Below are 6,702 nucleotides of genomic sequence, written 5' to 3'. Positions count from 1 at the left end.
AGGTCACATCTGGAATATTGCATACAGTTCTGCTTGCTCCACTGTAGGAAGGATGTTGAGGCTTTGGAGAGGGTGCAGGAGGTTTACCAGGATGCTGCCTGGTATAGAGGGCATGTGTTAACATGAGAGGCTGGATAAACTCGGGTTGTTTTCTCCGGACTGTCAGGGGCTGAGAGGAGATCTGATAAAAGTTTATAAGATTATGAGGGGCACAGACAGAGTAGACAGGGAGCATCCATTTCCCAGGGTAATATCAGAGGGCATGTGTTGAAGGTGAAAGGATGTAAGTTCAAAGGAGATGTGAGGGGTAAGTTTTTTTTATTCAGAGTGCTGGATGCCTGGAATGCACTTCCTGGTATGGTAGTAAAGTCAAACACGTTAGAGGATTTTAAGATGAAGGGTTTTGGCCCGAAATGTTTACTGTACTCTTTTCCATACTACTTCCTGGCCTGCTGAGTTCCTCCAGCATTTTGTGTGTGTTAGAGGCTTTTAAGTGACGTTTGGATAGGCACATGGAAGCAAGGAAGATGGAGGGGTATGAACAGGTGTAGGTAGGAGGGAATAGTGTTTGGGTGTTTTTAGTTTGCGTTTTAGCTGGTGTGACACGACATTGTGGGCCAAAGGGCCTACCTCTGTGCTGTACTTTTCTATGTTCTGTGTTTTTTTTTAATTAACAGGCAGGATAGACAAACAGGGTCGGTGGATGTTGTTTACCTGGACTTTCAGAGGCCTTTGACACGGTGCCACACATAAGGCTGCTTGTTACAATAAGACCTCATGGTGCTGGAAATACACTAGCATAGGAGCCACACCTGTCCAATGACCCCCTACAATGAGCGGAATAACACCCCCAGAGATCCACAGAACAGTAGCTTTAGCAAAATTTTACAAGCGTATCCAAAATATGTCCAACAACATTCAAGTTCGTAAACTCATCGAAAATGCTCCTCCAACTTCCCGACTCAAATCTCAAAAACCTTTCTACAACTTGAAAAACCTCGACTCCTATAACAAACGCACTGAATGGTGCCAATACTGGCTTACCAACATGCCACCCAGTGGAGATCTAATTGGTGACCCCATCTTGCTCCTCCCATGCTTTATTACAGCTACCAGAAAAACTGGATAGTCACAAGTAGACCCAGAAGTCGATATGCCACCCTCGCGCAAACGCTACACTGTTGGGGTTCCCAACAAAGCCCAGCTTGCCCCTGTGGTGACCCAGTCCAGGATGGGTCCAAACATGCCCTCTTGCCAAGGTCGGAGATGATTTTGCCGTGGTCCATTGACGTAGCCATGAGCTGGAGGAGTGGCTTGACAAAATCAATTAGAAGTGTGAAGAGAAAAACACCTGGCATATGAAACAACAACAACTAGCATGGATAGAAGTTTGGCTGGCTGGCTGGAGTCAGAGTAGGAATAAAGAGGGCCTTTTCTGGTTGGATGCTGGTAACTGGTGTGTTGTGCATGGGTCAGTGTTGGGACTACTTCTTTTCAAATTATATGTTAATGATTTGGATGTCAGAATTGATGGCTTTGCAGCCAAGTTTGCTGAAAAAATGACCAATGGAATATAATGCAGGAACATAGGTGTAGCTTATATTCTAAATGGGAAGAAAATTCAAAAATCAAGGGTGCAAATGGATTTGGAATTCCCTGTGCAGGATTCCGTAAAGGTAGACTTGCAGGTTGAGTCGGTGGTAATGAAAGCAAATTCAAAGGTAGCAGTCATTTCAAGAGGACTAGAATATAAGAACACTGGTGCAATGCTGGGGCTTTATATTGGCATTGGTCAGAGCACACTTGAAGTATTGTGAGCAGTTTTGAGTCTCTTATATAAGAAAAGATATGCTGGCATTGCAGAAGGTCCAGAGGGGGTTTACGAGAATGATTAATGAATGAGGAACATTTGATGGCTCTGGGCCTGTACTCACTAGTGTTTGGAAGAATGGAGGGGTGGGAGGGATCTCATTGAAACCTAATGAATATTAAGGTCAAGAGAGAGTGGATATGGGAAGGATGTTTCCAATATTGGACAAGTCTAGGACCAGAGGGCACAGCCTCAGAATAGAGTGTGCCCTCTGAGAGCAGAGATGCAGAAGAATTTCTTTAGCCAGAGAATAGTGAATCTGTAGAATTCATTGCCATGGACAGCTGTGGAGGTCAAGTCTTAGGGTATATTTAAACCAGAGGTTGATGGGTTCCTCATTAGTCAGGGCACCAAAGGTTACAAGAAGAAGGCAGGAGAATGGGTTGAGAGAGATAATAAATCAGCCATGATGGAATGGCGGAGCAGACCAGATGGGCTGAATGGCCTCATTCTGCTTCTATGTCTCATAATCTTGTAGTCTAATCCTCATTTTAAAATGTGCTTATAAATATGCAGCATGATGCAAGTCTGGAATTTGAATACATCCCTTGTTCCTAGTATTTTGTACTGAAAAGCAGCAGAACATCAGAAGCTGTAAATCAGAGATATAGTCAGGTCACGTGGCTCTCTCAGTTCCATTCATGGTAAGGGGAGATAAATAATTGTTCATCCACAACTTCTCAGTTTTACAATTGCAACTGCAGCTGGAAATCAATGGATGAATTAAATTTTATCGAGTGGAGCTGTACATTGTTTTCTTCATAAAGTTATCACGCCACTGAGGACTATTGATTTTGGCTTGCTTTGTAAGCTAGTGAGACAATTTTCATGTAATTCAATCTCCTAGTTCTATGTTTAAATTATTGGCTGTTCTTTCTGCTGACTGATCTCTACATCCTTCTCCAATATTTCTTACTTGGGACATGAACCCATAAATATGAATCAGTTATAAATCAAAGAATAAATAATTTACCAAGTATGATATACCCAAGTCTGTTACCACAATAATGATAGGCCATGAAGTAAATTTTGAAGATATACAATCAGTATGCAAGTGCGGAAAAAACTGGGAGATATAGTAAAATTGAGAGAAATCTGAAGGTTTCCATATTGGACGGAGGAATAGATAAGGTAAGTTTGTTGATGACACAACTGTTGTTGGTTGAATCAAAGATGGTGATGAATTAGCATATAAGAGGGAGGTTGACAATCTGGTTGAATGTTTTGTAACACCAAAAGGTTCATGGACCAGCTCAGTAAAGCAGAAAGACACAAACTCCAATTATCTATTTAGAACTACAAAACTTGGTTTATTAAAACAGAATAGCAAGCATCAAAACACTTATCTAAGTGTGCACAGGCCCCTCTCACTGCAGCACACCTCCCACTCGATCCATGGAGCTGTTCGTGAGTCACCCATCAGTGAGGCCTCGGGAAACTACCCACAAGACCCTACCTGTTACCTTTCCCCACCTGGACAAGCCAGCGAGCACTGTGAGGGTCATGTTTTTTGACTTCTCCAGTGCGTTCAACACTATCCGCCCTGCTCTGCTGGGGGAGAAGCTGACAGCGATGCAGGTGGATGCTTTCCTGGTATCATGGATTCTTGATTACCCGACTGGTAGACCGCAATACGTGTGCTTGCAACACTCTGTGTCTGACAGAGTGATCAGCAGCACTGGGGCTCCACAGGGGACTGTCTTGTCTCCCTTTCTCTTCACCATTTACACCTCGGACTTCAACTACTGCACAGAGTCTTGTCATCTTCAGAAGTTTTCAGATGACTCTGCCATAGTTGGATGCATCAGCAAGGGAGATGAGGCTGAGTACAGGGCTGCGGTAGGAAACTTTGTCACATGGTGTGAGCAGAATTATCTGCAGCTTAATGTGAAAAAGACTAAGGAGCTGGTGGTAGACCTGAGGAGAGCTAAGGCACCGGTGACCCCTGTTTCCATCCAGGAGGTCAGTGTGGACATGGTGGAGGATTACAAATACCTGGGGATACAAATTGACAATAAACTGGACTGGTCAAAGAACACTGAGGCTGTCTACAAGAAGGATCAGAGCCGTCTCTATTTTCTGAGGAGACTGAGGTCCTTTAACATCTGTCAGACAATGCTGAGGATGTTCTATGAGTCTGCGGTGGCCAGTGCTATCTTGTTTGCTGTTGTGTGCTGGGGCAGCAGGCTGAGGGTAGCAGACACCAACAGAGTCAACAAACTCATTCGTAAGGCCAGTGATGTTGTGGGGATGGAACTGGACTCTCTGACGGTGGTGTCTGAAAAGAGGGTGCTGTCCAAGTTGCATGCCATCTTGGACAATGTCTCCCATCCACTACATAATGTACTGGTTGGGCACAGGAGTACATTCAGCCAGAGATCATTCCACCGAGATGCAACACAGAGCGTCATAGGAAGTCATTCCTGCCTGGGGCCATCAAACTTTACAACTCCTCCCTTGGAGGGTCAGACACCCTGAGCCAATAGGCTGGTCCTGGACTTCTTCCTGGCATAATTTACATATTACTATTTAATTATTTATGGTGCAACTGTAACAAAAACCAATTTCCCTCGGGATCAATAAAGTATGACTATGACTATAACTATGACTATTCTCTATCACCTTCACCTGGATACGAGCCCCAGCTATATGTTCCAACCTCACCAATCCTATTCTTTTCCCTTCCACCAGGACTGCCATTTTTACCAGTTCGAGGTGAACTTTCGATCCTCTGGTGGGTCATCCCCACACTCATAAATCCCAGTGGTCTGGGCCCACTGACGGAGGCCTTAGTCCCCTCCTCCACTGTGTTCCTCTCTTCTACAAATTTCACAACAACTTCTCACTCAACGCCAGAACCGATGAGCTGATTATTTAATATACTGTAGGAGGAAGAAGTTGGAGGTCCATGAGCCAGTTCTCATCAGCGGATTAGAATTGAAAAGGGTCAGTAACGTTAAATTCCCAGACGCTAAGATACCAGTGGATTTCTCCTGAGAACAGCATGTAAGTGCCATTGTAAGTGAGACATGACAGTGTCTCTGCTTTCTTAGAAATTTGTGTAGATTCAGTACATCATCTAAAACTTTGACAAACTTCCATAATGCACTGTGGAGTGTATCTTGACTGGGTGCATCACATTGGGATGGAAACAGCAATGCCCAGAAGCAGGAAAGCGTACAGAAACTGATAGATACCCTCAAGATCGTATTCAGGTGAAGATAATAGAGGAGAATAAAGGGTAGGGCGTTGAGGGTAGTTCTATGCCAATTTTGAAAGGGAGAATATAACTACAGTTGTGAAGATCCATGCAGAACCTGGTGACTCTGTGATCTCTGTCTCAGAAACCGATGTCAGGCTGTCCTTAAGGAGGGTGAACCGATGGAACACCCAGTAAGGCTCTAAAAACATGTGCCAACTAACTGGTGGGAGCATTAAAGGACATTTTCAACCTCTCACTGCTGTGGTCAGAAGTTCGCACCTGCTTCAAAAAAACAACAATTATACCAGTGCCTAATAAGAGTAGTGTGGTTTGCCTTATTGACTATCACGCAGTAGCACTCTCATCGACAAAGATGAAATGCTTTGAATGGTTCATGGCAAGAATGAACTCCTGCCTCAGCAAGGACCTGGACCCACTGCAATTTGCCTATTGCCACAATAGGTCTACAGCAGATGCAATCTCAATGGCACTTCACATGACATTAGATCACCTGGACAATGCAAACACCCATGTTGCTGTTCGATGACTACAACTCAGTGTTTAACACCATCATTCCCACAGTCCTGATCAATAAGCTACAGAACCTGAGCCTCTGTATCTCCCTCTGTAACTGAATCCTCGACTTCCTAACCAGAAGACCACAATCTGTGCGGATTGGTGATAAGTGGGTAAAAAGTCAGGAGAGGGAAGGGCAAGAAGCAGATGCTACAGAGTACCCCAGTGGCTGTCCCCCTTAACAATAAGTACTCCTGTTTGAGTACTGTTGGGGGAAGCAACAGTGGTCACGCTTCTGACACGGAGTCTGGCCCTGTGGCTCAGGAGGGTAGGGAAAGGAAGAGGATGGGAGCAGTGATAGGGGACACTATAGTTAGGGGGTCAGGCAGGCAATTCCGTGGATGCAGGAAAGAAGCGCGGATGGTAGTTTGCCTCCCAGGTGCCAGGGTCCAGGATGTTTCTGATTGCGGCCACGATATCTTGAAGCAGGAAGGAGAATAGCCACAGATCATCGTACCTATTAGTACGAACAACGTGGGTAGGAAAAGGGAGGAGGTCCTGAAAGCAGAGTACAGGGAATTATGAAGGAAGTTGAGAAGCAGGACCTCAAAGGTAGTAATCTTGGGATTGCTGCCTGTGGTATGTGACAGTGTGTATAGGAATAGGATGAGGTGGAGGACAAATGTGTGGCCTCTTCTGGGGCAGGTGTGATCTGTACGAAAAGGACAGGTTGCACTTCAATCTAAGGGAGACCAATATCCTGGCAGGGAGGTTTGCAAAGGCTATTGGGGAGAGTTTAAACTGGAATTGCTGGAGGGTGGGAACCGAACTGAAGTGCCGGAGGAAAGGGAGGTTGGCTCACAAATAGAGAAAGCTTGGAGACAGTGCGAAAGGGAGGATCTCTTATAGAGAAGAGATACGCTTAGACTGATGGTTTGAGATGTGTCTATTTTAGTGCAAGGAGTATTATGAATAAAGCAGATGAGCTCAGAGCGTGGATCAGTACTTGGAGCTATGATGTTGTGGCTATTTTTCAGGGGCAGGAATGGCTACTTCAAGTGCCAGGCTTTAGATGTTTCAGAAAGGACAGGGAGGGAGGCAAAAGAGGTGGGGG

The sequence above is a fragment of the Mobula birostris genome, chromosome 6 (genome assembly GCF_030028105.1).
Source record: "Mobula birostris isolate sMobBir1 chromosome 6, sMobBir1.hap1, whole genome shotgun sequence".
NCBI classification, from domain to species: Eukaryota; Metazoa; Chordata; class Chondrichthyes; order Myliobatiformes; family Myliobatidae; genus Mobula; species Mobula birostris.
This window is presented reverse-complemented; position numbering follows the sequence as displayed.